This window comes from Castor canadensis, chromosome 10 (genome assembly GCF_047511655.1).
Source record: "Castor canadensis chromosome 10, mCasCan1.hap1v2, whole genome shotgun sequence".
NCBI classification, from domain to species: Eukaryota; Metazoa; Chordata; class Mammalia; order Rodentia; family Castoridae; genus Castor; species Castor canadensis.
The window spans coordinates 3,115,212-3,136,626 of NC_133395.1; the positions used below are offsets into that span (position 1 = coordinate 3,115,212).

General features: G+C 44.9%; 1 long non-coding RNA gene and 1 other non-coding gene across 2 annotated transcripts; one reads left to right on the forward strand and one right to left on the reverse strand.

Annotated features, from left to right (window-relative positions):
• Positions 1–1,106: 1,106 nt before the first annotated feature.
• On the reverse strand, positions 1,107–6,683 carry LOC141411572 (uncharacterized). The gene is made up of 3 exons (XR_012436412.1): positions 6,451–6,683; positions 5,967–6,150; positions 1,107–3,083 (listed from the first exon to the last, which is right to left on the reverse strand). It is a non-coding gene; the product is annotated as an uncharacterized lncRNA (long non-coding RNA).
• Positions 6,684–20,373: 13,690 nt separating this feature from the next.
• On the forward strand, positions 20,374–20,502 carry LOC141413220 (small nucleolar RNA SNORA51). The gene has a single exon (XR_012438027.1). It is a non-coding gene; the product is annotated as a small nucleolar RNA SNORA51 (small nucleolar RNA).
• The last annotated feature ends 913 nt before the right edge of the window (positions 20,503–21,415 follow it).

A 21,415-nucleotide genomic window follows, 5' to 3' on the forward strand; every position in this document is an offset into this window, starting at 1 on the left:
TTCCTTTGTTCCACTACTGAAGTACCACGTCCCAGCAGAGTCTGGGGGCCCAGGAAAAGGAGTGGGCTGGACACTAAGCAGGTGCATTGAGGGGTTCCGGTCCCAAGGCCCAGTGTGGCTGGCACACTGTTCTCAGACCATGGGCTCATTACATCTTTTCAGGGCTGCCCTCGCAATGCAACCTCAGCACAACAATAAAAAAAATTAAAAGGGCTCAGGTTCTGCTCCTGTGGCATAGGCAGGCCGGCCCCTACTCAGAAACACAAGAGGGCTTCCCTGAGGTCAGGGGATGGGTCTATCCCAGCCTGGAGAAGGGTATTTATAGTTCATAAATCAGCAGACCAAATGGAGTCCCTAAAGAAATGGTCAGCCTGACGTAGGTCCCTTAAATGTCAGAGAAATCTCCTTTCACAAACTAGGAGTTGGTAAGTGATAGCACTGGTCGGAAAAGTGCATTATTAGCTAGAAAGATCTCTATGCATCCTTCTGGTACTTAGGTCTGCATGGAAACTACCAGAAAGCCCAGCCTGGACTCTAGTCCTGGCCTCTCCAGTGCCCTCGCCTGCTCTGCTGACCACCACACCTTCAAGGAAGAGCCCCAGGCCCTGGAAGAGTAAGAACGTGCAGTGGCTGTGGAGGGGGAGAGAGGGCAAGGACTCCCCAGCAGCTTGAGGGGGCCAGCAGCACTCAGATAGCAAGGGCTGGGATAGAAACCCGACTGTTTCTTTCCAGTGGTTTGAAAGGGACCCAAGGCAGAGCGGGATGTGGGTGAACATCCCGTTTCCACATTTCCCTAGGTCCTCCCTCCTTCCTCCCTCCCTGCCTTCTTTCCTTCTTCTCTTCTTTATTTGCTTTCTTTTCTGTGTTTCATTTTCCTTTGAGTCAAGTATACAGCATCCTCTATCAGATGCATTGGCAATGTTACTCTGAAATGCTTCATGCATGAACTCAGCTGTGTTCTGGCCAGGGCGCCTCTCCTAGTCACCATCAGGTCTCTGTTCAGCAGGCGTGAGGGAACGGGGATGTCTGTGGACAATCATCCTCACTGCACTAGCGAAGAGGCAAGCTGATCTTTTATTTATTTATTTTGATTTATTTTGGTACCTTTCAAAACCTGACCAGAAGCCAAGAGCAATTAGGCCTGTGGTAGATTTATTTTGTCCACGAATCAGTATCAAAAAATATGGTATGCTTGGCCTTTAAGTTTCTTGGATTTTTTGAGTGCTTTTCATACCGATTAAAAAAAGATTATTTTATCAGTGATCTTTGTAGGCTAACTGTGCAGTAAACAGGAAGATATTCAGCCACTGTGAATTATGTAATATTGAAATTGTCTAGACAGTATTGGGAGGGCAGCAGATGGGGACATTCTTAGGAAAGAGAGACAGTTTAGCAATCAAATTCTAACCAGGACATCTCCATGTCTCTCTGGCCACCAACCCTCTGTCCCTCTCCTTTCCCCTTCTGCTCCCTCATCCTGTGACCCATGACCCAGAGGATTTATGTGCCGTCAGCGATGCTCTTCCCCTTCTGTTGGCTCAGTAATGGGTTCAGTGTGCGCTCTGTGCTGATTGTTGCATTTCTCTCTCTGTCTGCTTGCTGCCCAGTAGGGCAAGGTTTTAATAGGTGAAGAGGCAAGGGTGTGATGTCTCAAGAGGACCAGCAACTGTACGAGTTTCTGCTGGGTGTTGTTGGCAGGCAGCAGAGGAAGGAAAGGAGTGGAAGACCTCAGGACCACAGTGCTGTCCAAAGTCACCAATTTCAAAGCAGCGCTGGGCTCTTCCCAGCATAGAAAACGGGGTGCCACAGAGGGTATTGCTGAACATCTGCCCATGGGGAGTGAGAGTAAACAAGGAGAGGGTAGAACCATCATTTGAATTCGATTCTTATCCGCTGGCCTTCTGAGGGGTGAGTGAATGTGTGCACTGTTGGCAGCAGAATTCTCAATAAAATAAAATAGAGCATAGCAAAACAGTGTGCTCAGGTTGGTGGAAGCTACAAGAAACATGGGGCTGTCAAGAGCCTTCCCAGTCCTTTGGAGCAGCATGGAAAAGATGAAGCGGCCAGAGCTGCAGACAATTGTGAAAGATCAGGCTCCCTTTGTGCCTGGCGGTCAGGGCTGGACTCATGAAGAGTGGAATCAGGCTGGCCCTTTGGGAGGGTAGACATGGACAGGTACAGGAGGAGAGACTGCAGCGGAAGAAACTCAATGTCATCAAACTACCAAGACAGGAAATAAATCACATTGCAGAAGCAAGTTCAAGAGGCAGCTGTGGGAGGTGAAGTCCAGAGCTCTGGCCCTGAAGCCAGCCGTGGGACCGGAGCTGCCAGGATCCCAGGTTGGGGGTGCAACACATTACTAGGTGTCCCCGAGTCTCTAACTCACTCCACATTTGCACTTCAGGACACTTGCACAGTCCTGTGCTACCTCACCTGTGAACCAGTGCTCGATTGCTGCACTTACTGCCTTGGTCTCTCGCTACTGCGTTAGCGCCACTGCTCTGATGGCCGACCTGGGACGAGGATTTTTAGGAAAGCAACTTATCTAGAAGGTCAGAGAGCATGGAGGGCAGGATGGGAAGCCAATAAAGGATGAAGGATCCCAGGATGAGGAGCCGGTGTCCCACAGGAAACGTACAGGTGCTCTGAGGCCACTGTGGGTGACCCTATCAGGTCTCACAGGGAGACCGGCCCAGCTAGCTCTGCAGGCAATCAGTGTTGGTCTGCAAGTGCTCAGAATAAGGCCTGGAAGGTGGGAGCTGGGTGGGACCCGACAGGGGACGCCCCTGATTTATTGTCATACCAGCCACACAGTTAGCACCGCGTAGGCCAAGCGCACTCCGTGAGTTCTGGGGAATGAATAAGTATGGCACCATTGTCAGCAGAGTGGCTTTTCCCCAATTGTCCTGTCCGTGGTACTTCTTGGCTTTCCTTCATCCTGACTGGATCCCTGGGGTCTTCTGTCTAGTGCCATTTTTTGGCACCACAGGTCAGGGCTGCTCAGGTGTCCTCCATCCTGTGTGGCTGCTGGGATCTCCTTCCAACTGGGTGCACCTTACATCTTCTCCTGTGTCCAAGGCAGCCTGGGATGGAGCAGAAGAGCAGGAATCTCAGTGCTCCCAGTAAAGGTGACAAAAGGAACTAATAAGAAAAGACTCTAGAAGTATGGCAAGACAAGCAATGGGGACATAATTAGAAAATCAAGCCTTTGAGTAACTATTTCTTGGAATGACTTTGGAAGAAATGTAACAATTTTATTAACTCCAGTGAAAGTCATCTTTGGTTGGCCATCTGCTGCTTCTCCATTGGGAAGCAACTCAGTGTTTTCTGGAAGGAGGGAGCAATTGAAGCTGACATGATGTGAGAAATGGAGAATGTGCAAACCAGGGCTGGTTCCACCATGTCTATGTCCTTTTCAAAAGGAGGTGGCCAATTCAATTAGAGGATTCAATTAAAATTGATGGCGAGCCCCCAGGCATAGCAGGATTGAGTTTCTTCTCCAGCCTTCTCACCTTGCACTGTCTGGAAATTACCCACTGCAGGGTGGGGGCACCAGAAACACTAGCAGGGTCTTTATGTGACCATTTGAAAGAGCGAGTGTGACCAGCTTTTCCCATAAGCCTTTTGGAAACAACCTCCCCCCCTCCAACCAAGAAGGCACGGCTCCCTCTGGTCCTGCTGTGCTCAGGGAGAGCGAGTCACGCATTGGGTGCGGGGAGGAATGTTAGCCAAATCTAGATTAGACTAGATTACCTGAGTCAGAGCAGATCCTGTGGACTGGCCGAGACTCCAGTTTAGCAAAGGCTTTTCTGTGGAGCTGAATGAGGAGGCAAAGAGGGGCCAGGGACAAAGGACTCACTGTAATGCTCTCTGGTTACACTCTAGGCGGATAGCCATACTGGGAAGTTCCCCTTTGGGGAATCTTACCCATGCATCTCAGAAACTAATCTGCATTACTGACTCAGAATAAAATATAAAGAAAATACACTTGTGTGATGTCCTGTATGTTGCAGTTTGGAATGTAACCCCAAGGGCCTCCTGGTTTAACTTGGGTATCACATAAAGGATTGGTGCCATCACACCTTAGAGTGCCAGGTGAGTCACTTCCCCTGTGCTGAGGTCCTATGTGGAAAGAATGTCCTTTGAACCTTCTTCCTAGTGTCTGAGGCAGAGGTCTTGTGGCTTGCCAACTAAGATGACCAATGGTCTCTATTTTTTTTTTTTAATTTGGAAGCAGTACTAGGTTTTGAACTCAGGTCCTTGCACTTGCTATACAGATGCTCTGTCACGTGAGCCACATCTCCAGCCCTTTTTGCTTCAGTTGCTTTTTTAGGCTCTGCTTTTTGCAAGAAGAGAACATGAATTCAAATGCCTTTGAATTTGAGCTGTAGTGTTTAAATGACACATTCTCTCCCAATCCCCTCTAAACTGTATGCATATCTGACGCTGCTGGGCTGGTTATTCCGTTAGCCAGCATTGCTGAGTGCTCACTCACTAGGGGTTCAGAACTTAGGCCTGTCACCTACTTCGTGCTCTCAAGACGCTGGGAACGTACTGAAGGACAGCATATGCCCTCCCAGTCCTTTTCTCTCATCTCCTCCTCCACTTCCACCTGTGAGGTCCAGCACCACCCAAGGCCTCCGTTTAGACATCATTTCCTCTTTTAATTTGTTGATATGGGTAGAGCTGTAGACAGAAGCTGCAGCCTCTCAACAAATGTTTGAGCAGGCAGTTTAGTGTGGCTGCACACGGTCTCCAGGGTGTTCTCATCTTGCTTGCTGACATGTTAGCTGTTGGTTAGTAGCTTGCAGACTCTGCTGCTTCCTAGAAGCCTCCTGACCCCCCAGAGTTTGGGCTGTGACCCTCTTCACAGTGTTAGCATGGCTCATCATGGTCTCCCCATGAGTTGAGTTTCTTCCAAAAAGAAACTCAACACATGCAGAGATGCCCCAATGGAGCAGTGCTTCTGGGACCAGCCAATGGGTCTCTCCCCGCCCTGAGTCTAGACCTGTGAGTGAGAGGAGGGGGCTGAATCAAAGGGTAACATCCTTTTAGGGACAGGAGGCATTTTCTGGTTCCCAGGGTTAACTATAACTAGAGACTTTTGGCCAGTTGATAAATCCAATGCTTTTCAAATGAGCACCTGTGGACAAGTCTCTAGGAGGAACTTTCTAGAAATGTGCCTTCCCAGACAGACCCCAGCTCTAAGGTTCTACTCAGTGGTTTGGTGTGGACCTCCCTCTGTCACTCAGACAGCAGTCATGCAGCACCAGGGCCAGTGGTGCAGTAGCACAGGGTCGTGGAGATGATGAATTGTCAAGGTGCACCTCAAGGTCACTTTGGCCAGCAGCCTGGCATGGGGAAAATGGACCAGCAGTCCATGCTTACTTCTTCCCTTCCACCTGCGCCTTCCTCTGCAGCTCGCAAAGGCTGCAAGAGACACAGAGAAGAGCATGCCACTCTGAGAGATGCTGGAACCACCATTGTGTCGGGTCAGTAGGTGGCTGCCATATTGTCCCTTGCACTACCAATAATAGCAGTGAGGATGTCACTAAAAGCTCCGTCCAAGTGATGGGATTAACAATCCCATTTCAGGACAGCTTCTGAGTCATTGCTTCTGCACTTGGCTCCCCACTTGCTTTCAGATTCTGGCCAGATCCCTTTTCCATCCCCAGTTGGACAGAGTCTGGCTTCTGCTCAGTGGGATTTTCCGACTTTCTCATGTGTTCTTTCTGAGCAGACGCCTTCCCAGAACTGGTGGAGATGGGCTTTCCCCTCTGCGGCAGGCAGCCAGGAGGCAGTCCTGACAGTGGCCCTGGCCCGGCAGCTGGCTTGCCTTTGTGTGCGCCTCAGTGGTGTCCCCTCTCTGCTTTTGTCTGAGCCTTGGTTCTGCTCATTGCCTGGCAACGTTCTGGTGCCTCCGACCTGGGAAGCACTCTCTCCTCTTGTGTCATGTGTGTACTCACCCAGAAAGACGACAAAGTGACTCCCGAGTCCATGTCTGCCCCTTCCCATCTTCAAGTTGCTTAGTGGGCTGGATGCTGCTGGCGTTTTATTCACAGCAAATGCCTGATTATTTTTCAAGTGACAGCTCAGAGTTGTTCCCAGGAATGTGGGCTTCCTCCCATTTGAAAGACTTTCAGCCAACCTCTGGGAATGAGCAGAAGGAGAAATGAGAACCTCAAATGACATTTTCTACAGTGCCTTAAAAATGCAGGTGATCAAGCTGGGGCTCTTTTACTGCCTGCCGTGGGCTGCACTGATAAATGGAAACATCGTGTTAGGTGGGGACCTTGCTGCATGTCCTACTTGGCACCCTCGGCTGGAGAGTCTCCCAGACATTACAATTCACCTATGACATTTTACTCTCACCTATCTTAAGCAGGCGCTCATGTACCAGCTAATTTAAGGGGGTGATAGCAAGCAGCATTACAGTCACCCATCACCTACCTGGATTTGTCCCCGTGGCTCCTGAGGATTGCCGCCTTTGGCCACAGGCTCATTGTTTTTACTGTTTCAAGGCAATAGGAGATGACTTTGAAGTCTGGCGACCTAAGGTCAAGTTCTTCCTCAGAGCTTTGTGAACCATGTGATCTTGTGGAGGTAATAACAATAAAAATTAGTACAATAGCTAAGGGCAGGTATGCCAGGTGCCGTGACAAGCTCTTGCCAGGGTTATCACATCTAACCTTCGCCCCAGAGGGAGGTATGGCACTAACCTTATCTGTTTAATATTGTTCAATGTAGGGATTAATTACAGTTGCCTGCTAAATCCAAGGAATGTTCTCAGGATCAAAACAAGCGTCACACTTGAAAGGACTTTGCTCTCCTAAATAGCATCCAATGGAGCGATGCTATCACAGAACTTTCTGACACGCACTTGACAGGACAAGTACACCATGGCGTTTGGCTGGCTGGAGGGGGTGGCTCTGCTCAGTGTTTCCTCCTCAGCGTGACAGCAGCAAGATGGGGTGAAGGCAACCCTCTGTGACTGACACAAAGGGGCCAGCATTGGAAGAGCTCAGCACCTCGGCCCCACAACCCTGCCTTTGTCCATCACCACGTCACAGCACCAATCCCAGTGACCTTTCCTTGACTTAAAGTGAGCCCTATGTCACGCTGCATGAACAAGTCTGAAAAAGTGACTGAATCTAACTCAGATGTCTGGTAGGAACACCATTTCCCCCAGTGAGTGGCTTTTCATGAAGGTCCGATAATTACCACTTAAAAATGATCTTGGACCATTTACCATGTTTTACTCATTCATCTAGAGCTAATTATTCTGGCTGCTTTTTTTTTGGTCCCAGGTTATGTGTTAAAATACAAACTGTGTAATGTACTTTGAACTGAACTGTAAAACTTGCCTCAAGGTGTTGGAATGAAGTGTTTTCCAAGAGTGAACTTTGGTCAAAAGGCAGATTTTATTAAGGAATGCAAGTAGTTTGATGCACACGTGTGTGTTATATACATCGACTGAGTGCTCGTGTTGAATGACTTCGTGTTGACTTCGTGTTGAAGTCATACATGGAATGGTCCTTAAAAAGGGGAAATATAGACACAGATTACACAGGGAGCACAGTCTGTGTAGATGAACTCAGGGCTCAGGGCAATGCAGCTAAAGTCAAGGAACCCCAAGATAGCCAGCAAATCACCAGAGGCCGAGAGAGGCCTGGACAGGTTCCCCTCACAACCTCAGAAGGGAAGACCCTGCACATGCCTTCACTCTGGCCTCCAGACTCCAGAACTGCACAAAAGTACATTTCTGTCATGTAAGCTATCAGTTTGTACTGTTACAGCGGCCCTCACTTAGATTACAGATGACAGACAGACAGACAGACAGACAGGCAAAGATAGATGACAGATTCAGCAGCCACTTTCTATCTGCAATATTTCCTTATCTATTTTAATTTATGTATGTATTTTAAAACTCTTATCGAAAAACATACATGCAGAAAACACGTGTAAAATCTACATTCCAAAAAGCACACCTAAAATAAGTGTGCAGATGGATAAATTTCCCACGTGAACACGCTGTTTAACTTCCATCCACATTAAGAAACAGTATATGACCTGTGCCCCAAGGGACCACTCTCCTCCCCTGCCCTGCCACTATGTTTGTCCACCACCTTCCAGAAGGCTGCCCCACCCTTATTTATGTCCACATAGATTAGTTTGCTGATTCTAAAATTTGCAAATGGAGTTATATTAAGCCGTCATCTGGAGTCCGCTATCATTTGTTCATCACTGGTTTGGCATTCTTCATGGAACTGGGTCAGCCACACCGCACCTGTTTTCACTGATGGATAGTATTCCATGGTACGAGTACATCACAACTTATGTGTCCATTTTGCTATTGAGGGACATTATGGTTGATTTAAATTTGGGGCTATTATAAGTAGTATCGCTCTAAATATCTTTGCTCAAGTCTTTGGTGCATGTTCTGTGCATTTCAGGTGAATGCGTACCGCGGAATGGAGATGCTGAATTTTGGCGCATCCTTGAGTTCCAGCAAATGCTAAATGCTGGTTCCAGCTGTTCTGGGGGCTCACCAACACTCACATTGCCACTTTTTCTTGTTTTCTCCCTCCCTCCCTCCCTCCCTTCCTCTCGCCTTCCCTCCCTCCCTCCTCCTCCCTCCTCTGTCGGTCCCTCTCTCCCTCCCTTCCTTCTCTTCCACCCTCTGTGTCTACCTGTTTCTTCTTCCTTTCTTTTCTTTCTTCTCTGTCATTTACAGTGGTAGACCCTCTGGGAATGGTGTGTCACTATCTTGTCTGATCTTATTTTTGTTTCCCTGCTACCTTTCTCTTACGCCATTTGATAGACTTTTCTGTGAAGTGCCTTTTGAGTCTTGGGTTTTTTTTTTTTTTAATTTTGGTTTTCCTTTTCTTTTCCTTTTTGTACAGGTATGTAGAAAGTCTCCATCCATCTGACTACACGTATCTCATTGGACACCTGCAATGCAGACAGAGGTCTTGCAAAATCTTTATCCACTTGATGGTTTGCATTTCAATTTGTATTAGGGTGTGTTAATTGTACAAAGTGGCTTCATTGTGACATTTTCTACATGTATTTGTATTTATCTCCCTTATCACTTGTCTTTCCTCCCCACTCCTGCTGGTCCCCTTCCTGTTCCCTAACAGTCCCCCTCTTACTTTATCTTGTATTTTGGGGGCTGGGAATTCCACCGGAGAGAAAACATGGTGCCTGAGTTTCTGAGTCTGGCTTATTTTGCTTAACATGATGATCTGCATTTCCATCCATTTTCCTACAGATGACACTATTTTGTTCTTCTTTATGGCTGAATAATACTTCATTATGTATATATACCACATTTTCTTTATCTGTTCGTCCATTGATGGGCACTTAGGCTGATTCCACAACTTGGCACTTGAATAGTTAACATGTTAACAAGTTAACATGGCTGTGCAGGTGTTTCTATTGAATGCTGACTTTGATTCCTTGCAGTACATCCAGGAGCTCATCAAATGCTAACTCTATTTTTAATTTTTTGGGGAATCGCCATTCTGATTTCCATGGTGGCTGCACTAATTTACATTCCCAGCAGCAATGAATAAGGGTTCCTTAACCCCCCCAAAAAATTATTGACAGCGTTTGTTGCTGTTTTCTGTCTCTCTATGATAGTCATTCTAGCTGGGGTAAGATGGACTTTCAATATAGTTTTGATTTACTTTTCCCTGATGGTCAAAGATGTTGAACATTTTTTCATTTATTTATTGCTCATTTGTGTTTCTTCATTTGAAAAGTAGTTTCTAGTTTATTTGACCATTTATTGATTGGATTTTCACTTTTTGTAATGGTGAGTTTCATGAACAGAAGTTTTTTTGTTTGTTTTTTTTTTGCAATACTGAGGTTTGAACTCAGGGCCTCACACTTGCTAGGCAGGTGCTCTACCACTTAAGCCACTCCTCCAACCCTTTTGTGTGTGTGTGGGTGTGTTGGGTATTTTTGAGATTGGTTCTCATGAACTATTTCCCCAGGCTGGCTTTGAACTGTGATCCTCCAGATCTCTGCCTCCTGAGAAGCTAGGATTACCGGTGTGACCCATTGGTGCCTGGCTCAGAAGTTCTTAATTTTAATGGACAATTTATCTTTTATTTTGCCATTAGCTGGCAGTGTGTTTTGCATCTGTTTAAGAAATCTTTGCCTACCCCAAGTCATGAAGATTCTGTCATAGTTAGATCTTAGCCCATCTGGAATTTGTTTTTATGTATGGTATGAGGTATAATTCAAAATGTATTTTGCAAAACATGGGCATTTCATTATTTCTGTGGAGTTCATTAAAATATTTATATATTCTCTCTGTATATACTATAAAATATCAAAGCTTCCTACAAAACTGCACATTCTTCAGTTTTATTCTTTTTCAAGATTGTCTTGGCAGTTCTTCAACCTTTGAAATTTCATATTTTCGAAGTAGCTGGTGGTGTTTTGCTTAAGACTGTAAAGATTCTGTAGAAGAAACCACAGATGGAATCCATAAACAAAGGACATCCCTTTATTTACTTATTCATTTATTTAGGTATTCTCTAACTTTTCCAACATGATTGCTTTTGTTAGATTAATTCCTAGGTGATGTCATTTGGTACGATGGTGTTTTACATCATTTTCAACCTCATGTGCCATTTGTTTATTCCTGATTTATGGAAATGCAGCGCTGGCATTGCTTGCTGACGTCTCCCAGTGCACTTGCTAATTTGGCATACAATTTTAGTAGTTTGTGGCTGTTTGGGGGTTTCTACACTTAGAGTCATATTTTCTGTGAATAAATGCAGTTTCATTTCTTCTTAATCCTCATGCATTTTCTTTCCTTGAAATGCTGGTGAGGAAACCAGGAGTACGATCCAGTAGAGATGTGAAGCAGACAAGCATTTGCATTACTGATCTAGGGAGACTTGCTGGAATATTTACCATACGAAATGATTTCTGTGGATTTCAATATGCAGGTCACTTTTATCCGATTAGAGAAGCCTCTTTCTCGTCATGATTTTTTAAATCATGCCTATAGTTAAATTTTCTAATTCTTATATTAAGAAGATTCAATTTTTTAATGTAATGAATTACGATGATATATTTTTAAAATATTAACCAAACTTATAATCCAAGAACAAATCTCAATGGATACGTAATTCATATTGACCGATTCTGAATTCTACCACCTTGTTTAGGAATTACATCTGTGTAAAAGAGAGAGCTTTAAATGTTCCTTTTTTGCACTCACCTAATCAGATTTTGATGTTATTATTTTGCTGGTTTCAAAAACATTATGAAGGGCTCTGAATTTATGTTTTCAGCACCAGGTTGTTTTGAAGATGAGCGTTTTTTTCTTCCTTAAACATGTAGAAAATTTACTTAGGGAAGCAACATAGCCAGATTCGTGTAAATATGATTTAATTCAGTAATAAAGTTATTTGTAAGAGATAGAGCTTTTGATTTCTCTTCTTCTGTCTTCATTTTGGTAAGCTGTATTTTTCTAGAAAATTGTCCTTTTTATGGAAAAATCTCAATTTACCAGCCTAGGATGGTATGCAATGAGGACTCTACTAACTCTCTCACAGTCTTTTCGATATCTGCGTGATCTATGTAGAGGCTCTTTTTTACTCCTAACTTCAGGATATTTTTCTTTTCATCATGCTCTTACTCCCTCAGTCTTGTCAGGAACTTACTAGTTGTTGACAGTCCTGTGAGAAAGTCATCTTTTTAAGACTCATCTGCTATCGCTGTTACATATTTGTTTTTCTACTCCATTCACTCTGCTTTGTCTCTTTTCTTTTCTCCTATTCCTTTGCATTTAATAGTTGAGATAATTACAGAAATTATTTAATATTCAGCCTTGTGTGTGTGTGTGAGAGAGAGAGAGAGAGAGAGAAAGAGAGAGAGAGAGAGAGAGAGAGAGAGAGAGAAAGAGAGAGAGAGAGAAATCTATAAATTTCCTTCTACGTACACTTTCTCTTCACCCCAGAGGCTTTACTTTTTTATTTTTAGGAGAAAGTAAAGATTTATCAGGGCACCATTGAAGGAGAATAGAAGGGTGGGCAGCTATGCAAAGGGGCATAGTGTCAAAATTCTTTTTGTTTTGTTTTGTTTTGGTGGCACTGGGGTTTGAACTTGGGGTCTCATGCTTGCAAGAGCCACTTGAGCCACTGCTCCACCAGAAGCTTTATTATGTTCTATTCTCATTTAGTCAGACACATTTTTAAATTATTCTTGAAGTCGCTTCTTCCACGCACAGGTTTTCTGCAAGTATACTACTTCAATATTTGGAAGTCCCTGGTTATATTTTTGATTGATTTTAGCTTAATTCCACTATGACCACATAGGACAGTCTTCATTATTTTAATGTTCTGAAGTTTGTTGACACTGCATATTTCCAGTGGAGGAAATTTTTTCCATGTTGTTTATGTTATTCAGTTGTTGGCTGGAGAATGCTTGATCACTCTGGGTGCAATTAGCACTTTGTGTTTCTTGATTTATAAGAGCAGCTTCCTACAGAAGAGGAAAAGAGCTAGAAACTTCTGAAAGCATGTGCAGTTCTCTCGCTCAGTAGCCTGAACCTGGTGTGGGCAGCAAGGGGCAGGACACTGATGGGCAGTGGCTTGCTCTTCCAAGGTCCCATGTCGCCTGGATGTGTACATGCCTTCTCGCAGGGGAGTGCAGAATTGTGTCAGGAGGGTGATGGTGTGTCTTCCTCTGCTGGTTCCAGACCCACAAAGGTCCTTTTCCTTCTTACCCCTTGTGCTCTGCCCTCTGTTCTAGGCTTCACCACCCTGTTCAGAAAGGACCACCAAATTCAAGGCCAACAGCCTCTTGGCTGGTCTGCTCACTCACCTCTCAAAGACGATTGTTCTTAAAATTGAGGTAGCGTCAGAACACCTACATCCTTAAGCTTCTCCAGATGGCTTCATTCACCAACACACCAAGTTCACACGCACTGTGATTGCATCCCCAGAACCGAGCTCTACCCCCGCTCTTTACCTCATATCCTAGCTTGTCACCTCTTGCATCCATCATAGCCTGGCTACACCTGGCCACCGAATGTGCAGTAGAACCCATTTCTCTTAGGACGTGTGTTCAGCCACCAACCTGGGATGCTTGTCCCTCCTCAGCAAAGACTCTTCCTTCCCAACACTTCAGCCCCTCTCAGCCTCCTCTCTGAACCTCTTAATGACATAAGCCTTTGTCCCTTCTCTAAAATCATGACTCTCTGTGTTCCTACCACTCTGGTGTCTTCGTGTCCCTCTCCACCTGTCTCTCTGCAGTGCCAGGGCCCTGGTTAAAGTGGTTTTGTATCCTCACCTGTGGGTTACACTGGACCTGGGCCCCCTCTGGTCCCATGCTACTCCTAGTGACTGCCACACGTGTGCTTCTCAGAACCAGTTTTTCAAGGGAAATGAGTCATAAAAGTTCAGGGTATATCAATGTGCTATTTCGCAAGTCTAAATAAAGCAGGAAGCATTAAGAAAGCAGTAGTCCGGAGCTGGGGATAAACAAGATTAAGCAGAAAGAGAGGTATGGGTCACACTCCCACTTTTCATGTATTAATTCTCACAAATCTACCACCTGACATCAAAGGACATGGCCAAGATGTGCTGCTCCTGGGTCAGCCTTGGAAAGCCTCACCTCGTCTCAGAGTCCCACTCTGGTCCTGTGTTTCAATGTGGCAGCTGCAGCAGGAGAGGTGCAAGTGGGAGCCTCTGCACTGGCTGAGGATTGTCATAACTTGATGGAGTCCAGAGGTTCCTCCCCACCACCCTCCCGGCACAGGACAGCCCTGTCTGGATAGGAAGGGAGGAACCCGCTGTCCTTCATGGCATGACTTTAGGGCTTCCCACCAGCTCAGGTTTCCATTGGGCATGGCGCTCATTCTTTCTCCTCTGTCGACAACTGCTGTTATTTCTTTTTCTGTATGTGATCTCAAATTGGGATTTCCTCTCCATCTCATCACTGCTAATCTTTTTGCAGCTTCCAGTGTTTTTTGGCTGGTTTTCTTGCCATCAGTGTCCTTCCTCTGGAAGCCACCCTAGGTCTATTCACAGTTACCATGCTTGAACAAGGTTGAACCTGGCCACAGTCTCCAGAGGAGCACATCATGAATCCATATTCCCCATGCAACCATCTCCCTTGAATTGTCTGGTGCATCTGGCTCTATTGTCCACAAGTTATGATACCAGGTAACCCACGGGCCTCAGTGTCCTCACTGCTAAAGGGGTTATAATCATATCCTTCCACGAAGTGCTTAGAAAGTTGCCACACCTGGTCAAAGATGTAAATCTGAAGACGGTGACCAAGTGCATCTGGTCACTTTGCCCAGCCCCAATTTCTTGCCCCTCTCCTTTGCAATACAAGAACCTTGTAGGACTGTGACCAGTCCTCACAAAGTGGAGTTCTGCTCCTTTGTGCCTCTAGTGTCAGCGCCTCACAGACAGGAGCTGCAGCAAATTCTTGCAGTAGTGTACTTTGTCCTCCCCAACGAAGACTGAATCTTCATTCACTCCTGTGCCTGGCTTTCTAGCCCTGCTCAATAAATGCATCCTTGGTTGGCCTGTTATTCTGTACCTTTATAACAAGATAATGAACTACTTTTCAAATTTTGCTAGACTTTTATTTCAGCAAACACTTATTAAGCTCCTGACAGGCATTAGACATTCAAAGACAAAACAAAAGCCCCCACCTCAGCGAGCTCATGCTCCAGCAGGAGACACTTGCAGTCTTCTCACTTGGGTGTGCATGATCAAAGCTCACATTTCCTTATGCTGTGGCAAGGTTTACGTTTCCTTTTGGAGGAAAATTTTCTCTATATGTATATCCGTATCAATGTTGTACGTATGTGTAATATTTCAGACTTTTAATTTTATGTGTATACATATATGCATATATACATGTAAGCTCTCTCTGATAACTAGATAGTCAGAAAGGCTAAAATAGAAGAGGATTCAGTCTCGGGAATTTCAGGTGAGTGCAGGTATCTCCAAAGTGCACCCACATCAGAAGAAGTTGCTGGTTGTGTTTGCCTCTGTCTTCACTATGCAAGAAAGGTTCCTATTCCAAAAGGCGTCTGAGATTCTGCTCGCTCCCAGGCCCTTTGTGAAATTCTCAGTGAACAGAGGCATGTGAAAGATTGTAAGCAAACCTGCAGTAAAGAAAACCATTCACTGTATTTAATGCAATATTTCTGCACTTACACTACCCTGGACATTTCTTCCTCGATGCGCAATGCTAGAGCAGTTGTGATAGAAATTCTACCCAATGTGTGATTTTGTTGGACCAAATATGCCCACCATAGGTCTGGAAAGATCAAATATTAAATGCTTCCTTGGTAATTTTTCTATTTAGGTAAAAAATATGTGTGCACATATGAAAGTTAATTATCTAAAGGAGTTTATTAACTAAATACCTAATGTTCTGTTTATTCATTACCTAGCTGATAAAAGTCAAAAGTCACAATAGCATGTTAAGATACATTCCTACAACATTTAAGTTCATTTATTTTCTGTCTTTTTCTGGTTTGGCTGTAATGAAATTTTATTGGTTAATAAATCCAACCCCAAATTATCCATCATTCTTTTATTTTAGTGCTAGTATTATTTCTGTTTTAATTTTCATGGTAAGCAAAGTGTCCTTTCTTTGGTTTTTAGTTAATTAAAAGGATCTACAGGCTTTTACAGTTAATTAGTACGTTAGAACGGCCTCAGAAGAGCCAATGTTCTTAGGACACAGGATTTCCCTTTGCTGTGGGCAAAATAACAAGTCCCAAAGGTGTCCTTGTCTGTCTCTGGAGCTTGTGAATAAGCCACGTCACATGGCCAGATGAATTGAGGTGGCCAGTCAGTGTCCAGGTGGGCCACAGTCATTGCATGCCAGAGTTGAAGGCCATGGGACCAAGGATTGGTCATCCCTGGCCTTGCAGGCAGAAGGCACCAAGAGTGTGATGTGGTCACCAACTGGACCTGTCCCCCCCAACACACAGTCCTTCAAGGTCTGGGAAAGGAGGCATGGCAGGGTCAAATTGTCCCTGTGTGCTCTTCTCCTGTCTGCTTTGGCCAGAGACATTACCATCCCCAACTGTCACCCTCAGGTCCAACTTCCTTTCCCCACTCAGTGAGCAACAGAGCCTACTAATTGCATGGGTACTCCTGTCTGAGCTCCTGGACCCAAGAACACCCCTGTCCTGAACCCCCTGCGCTCTCAGAGGGTTTCTCCTGGGACTGTCCTATCAGGCAGACTTGCTTCCACCTGCTGTCCTCTGGGACCTACATGGTCTGGCATGGAGTGGGTGCTCACCTCTACCACGGCTTCATAGACCTTGAACTGGACTATGGACATGAACTATGTTTAAAGTAGATGCAGACCTGAGTTCTCCTTATAAGAGCATGCCATGTCTCCTTGCTACTGCAAACTAAGGTCCCAGCTTCCAAGGAAGACATCCACAGCCTCTCCCAACCTGTTTAATGGCTGCCCATTGTCTTAGGCTCGCCTTCCATGCCTGTGCCCCAGGTGGGTGGTTCTCAACATCCACTAGGATAGCTGTGGAGATGGAAACACCAAAGTACAATGTCCTTAAATCAGGAACTTTGGGCTGGGGCCCAGCTGATCACACACAGGTGAGAAGAGGAGGTGACACAGATCCTGAATTTCCAGGGGACATGGCTGGTTTCCCATGCCCTATGGTAGATGCATCCTTATCTCTATGTGGTAACATAGAACCATCTCTATTTGCTGGGGGCGGGGGGTGGGGGGAAGGAGAGAGAGAGGGGGGAGGGAGAGAGAAGAGGGAGGGGGAGAAAAGAAGGAGGGAAGGGCAGAAAGAGAGAGAGAGAGAGAGAGAGAGAGAGGCAGACGAATGCTCTTCCCTCTACAAAGGCAGCCCTTTTTGTAATATCCATAATGCATTTCTCTTCCATTCCAATTTAGTAAAGATGAAAGCAAATGTAAGAAGTCCCGTAAAATGCAATCTTCCAGGAATTAAGACATGCCAGCGGATGCTTAACTTAATTAGTTTGTATTAATAGAATGAAGGAGAGGAACACGGTGGTCTTCAGGATGCAGTACAGAGGCAAATTTTTGCCCAGCTAGAAGGATAATAAGAAAGCAGTGTGTGGGTGGGAGGCTGCGATGCAGGCGCTTTATTTTCCTCTTTAAACTTCTTCTGCCTGAAGTCTGACTTCGCTGAGTTTCCAACCTGGAAAAGTCCTTACTGTGACTAATATGTGACTGATACTCTGAACAGTGACGAAGACCATTTAAAAAATTCCAGGCAGGCCAAAACAAAACAAAAGAAGCTTTGGTCTCATGTCTGGCCTCATCTTTAATTTGTCACCATGCCATATTGAACTCCATCATATTTACATGACTTTCTGATTCTCCCCTTTAAAACACGCTTTAAGATACGCTACATTTGGAATTATCATTTTGACAAACTACTATCCTCTAGTAACCAGCAGCTAGTTAGAGAACATGTCTCTTAGCCTTTTATTCCAAAGATGCTCTGCCACTACCAGGCACACATTGGCATTTCAGAACCTTTTTTTTTTTTTAAAAAAGAGAGTGCTGAGGGTCCATTCTCTGACCAGCCAACTAACGAACCAACAGACCTCCTTCCAGAGCAAGGTGCCATCCAGTAGAGGAGCAGCTGCTGGGCTAGAAGCCAAGCAGCAGGACAGAGAATAGAGGAGGGTGAATGAGAACCCCACCCATGATAACAGCACCCTAAAGTGGGACAGCTACAACATTCTGGAAACACATATCTCCCTCCGATAAATTCAGAGAACTGATCTCAGGTAAAAATGAGCAGAGAAGCCTCACAGTGTAATTCCACACAAAGTTACTCCAAGAAAAAATATAAAGAAAAAAAAAATCTCTCTTATAGATGAGACTACACCAGGAACATAAATGCACAAAACAGATGAAAAGTGAAAACCACAGATGAAAAGTGAAAACCACAGTATTTCAAAATGAGCTCAATCAAATTAAGAAAGTAATAGAAGATATTAAAGACCAACATATATAACTGGAATTAGTATAATTCAGGTCTCTGAGGGCAGAATTCAGTAAAGCATTAGAATTGAAAAAAATCACTTTGGAAATGAGCTCCAAAATGAGAAGAAATACACACATCCTTGACGGAAGGTCAAGGGGGACAGCTTAAAAATCGAACAGGAGAGGACTCAAAAAAAAGGAAAGAAATGGAGATGGAGGGAAAGAAGTGTCAGAGTGAATATAATACAGTTTCCCAAAGAAGAAATGATGAAAAAAACTAAACGTTACAACTAAGTCAATATTTCCTGACATAGACAGATTGAAAGAATGTGTGAAAATGGAACTTTGCATTCCTGCACATGAGAAACCAGCAAGACTAATATGTGTTCCCATGAGTGTTTTGTTTTAATAAGAGAAAAAACAAAAAGTTCTCCTGGACATCTAGACATGAAATCAGACTGCCTTTGGAGTTTTCAACAGCAGTGTTGAATGATGTCGTTCACACAGCGAGAGAAAACATGTGAATGACTATTTTGTATTTTAGCAAATGAAGGTTAAATATGAAAGGGATGAGCAGTCATAAACTCATCGAAACCCAGACAGCACTGTTCTCTTCAGCCCCTCCTGTGGAATGGCCCAGAGAAAGAGCTCCAGACAACCAAAAACCAACATCAGAACAGGTGAAGGAACACCACAGAAGCCCCACGGCAGGTGCCACCAGTTTGGCGGAGCCCCACTCTCCCTGCGTATCCACCAGAAACAATCACAAGATATCCCCAAAACTCATGCAGAAGTAGTGACCATCGCTCAAATACCAGCTGGACCACTGAGATAACAGCCTTTTATAAGATCAAACAAAAAAAACAGGAGGTGGGGGCCTTTCTCCGATAAATTCTGAAGTCAAGACCAGGACTGTCCTTCTTTCAAGAGATGTGATGTTTTTATAGCTGATACCTTTCAGAATATTGACTCACCTCTGCACATGTCAAAAATAATTTACAAAGGCTGTTAGAAATTACTCTTGTCTTCTGAACACCATTTGGTACTTTCCAAAATTTCCTCCCTGAACACTTACTGATTTTATAGACCCCCAGAAGTTTCTAGAGTTTCCCCCAGGTTTAAAACTAGGAGGTGGTCACGTGAAATGCAGAGTCAATTTATGTAATTTTTAAATTCTGAGGATGAACCAGCTGGTCAAGGAAAGATACGAGCTCCAGTAAGTCGAATCCAGTTGCCACCCAGGCACAGAATTGAGGACATTGGGGACGTGCCCTTGACAATGGGAATGGTGTTGATGCCTTTGTCCCTTTGGGGAAATCTGCCTTTGGGGTGATTTACACACTGGGGTGTTCACCAGCTTTTTCTCCTTTCCCACACTTGGTGCATGCAGGCGATGTGATGAAATCGTCAGTTAGAAGGGAAGCAAAGTCTGGGGGAAGTTCTTCTAGGAGTCGATTTTTTTAATGTTCTTAACTGCATTAATCTCTAAGCCAAGCTGCTTGACCAGAAAACCCCTAGGCTTCGGGCAGGTGTTCACAGGCCCTCCACTGACGCCAGCTATGTCTCTGCTCCATGGACCTTCCTTTCTATTTCACAATCTATTTAGCTTAGCTAGTGGCAGCTTCCTTCCTCACTGTCCTTCCAAGGCTAGCACTCTATCAGCAGTCATCTGCCTTCACAGTAGGGCCATCTCACCTCACCCAGGAGTCATCTTGGTCCAGGCAGGTGTTGTCTGGTTCCAGTCCCATCTCCTTGTGGAGAGGTTTCCAGAACTGATGTTCTGAAACACCTTCATGTTCCACTTCCACCTCCCCTTTTCTCCTCACTCAGTTCTCATTGCATACAAAACAAAAACTAGAACACAGCATAACTTCCCTCAAACCAGTTAGTGCCTTGCCTCGCTTATTTCCTTCCATGTAACTTCTTGAAGTTTGTCTAAACTGTGCTCACGACCCCTGTGTTCCCATCTCCTCCAGAGGCTCCTGCTCCCTGATTCTTTCTGCTGTCTAAGTGCCCAGATGGTTTCCAAGTGTCCAGGTTCCCGTTAAACCTCCTGTCCCCTGGCCTCCCTCAGTCCCCTGTCCTGTCTCTCGAGGCCCTCACCAAGCAGCATGCCCCACAGCCTGACCACAGCTGACATCTTTCCCACCGTGCATGCAGGTGTGTGCGCTAGGCCTTCCTGGCGGTCCGAGGATCTTATTACGTCCAACTCCTGCTTGTTCTTTCATTCTTCATTCTTTTTGACGTGAAATATGCTCTACCTTCTCTGTACCTTAAGCTAATTCAAACACGGTCAGGTGTGCCTGTGTGTAACGATCTGTCAGGTAAATTCAAATCGTAGAAATCAGTGCAGGAACTCTGAAATAGTGTGCCACTTTTGACCTCCTGGGGCTTACCCCAGCTGTGTTCTTACACCGACTGGATAGAAAGAAGAGGGAAATAAACCCACCCCATGTAATGCTGGCCCAGGCCCTGTGCCTGGTCTGTATTGTGACCAGAAAGATATGGGGTAAAAACCAAAAAAACATGTGTACCACATTTATGGTAGTCTGAAATTCACCTCCGAAGACAGCGTGTTAACTTATATTCCCACTAACCTATCTGCCATTTTCAAAAGAATGTGTTTTCAAACCTTGATCTCTGTCAAGGGACAGAACAGCTTTAATTCTCCCTTCTTAGGAGAGAGGTTGAACAACTTTTCGTGTATTTAAGAGTCGCCCTATTTTCTTTAGTGTGGATTGCCTCTTTGTAGCCTTTGCTCTTTTCTCTATGGTTGGGTAGAAAGTGCTTCAATATTTTTAAATTGTCAAATATACCTTTATGTATCAAGAAAGTTGAAATTGTGTCTATCAAACACATCACAACTCTCTTTCCCAGTTTTTTTTTTCTTGTTATGTTTAGCAAGAAAAATGTATCAACTCTTATCAGTCCTTTTATGGCTTCTGGGTTTGTGTCCTCCCTATATGGGGAAAATCTTCCATGGTTAACTGTGGTTTGCCTCAGTGGAGGTCCAACTGTAGCAGGTGTTGAGTGTCCACTTCCAGGTCACGTGCGTAAATGAACTTGACTTTGCTCCTCATTGGCTCCTATGCAGGCTTCTTCACTCTGGTTTGGGCTCCATCCCTCTACATGCCAGCCTAAAGGTTCTGTCCATCCAAAGACACTGTCACCTGCTTTCACAAAACCAGCCAGCCCTCCTGCCATGGCAAATCATGCCTGGAAATGTCTTTCTCTTTTTTAAGTTCCTCCCCACATTGCCACGGTCAACAAGTACCATTGACCTCAGACACTGGACCTGTCCTGGTTTTCCTGTGTGTCCTTGAGCATGAATCCACTGTGACCTGATGAGGTTAAAGGCAAGGGCTGGGCCTCAGTTTTATTTCAAGGCGTGTGTGTTGTATTTCAACATCTAAAACAATCT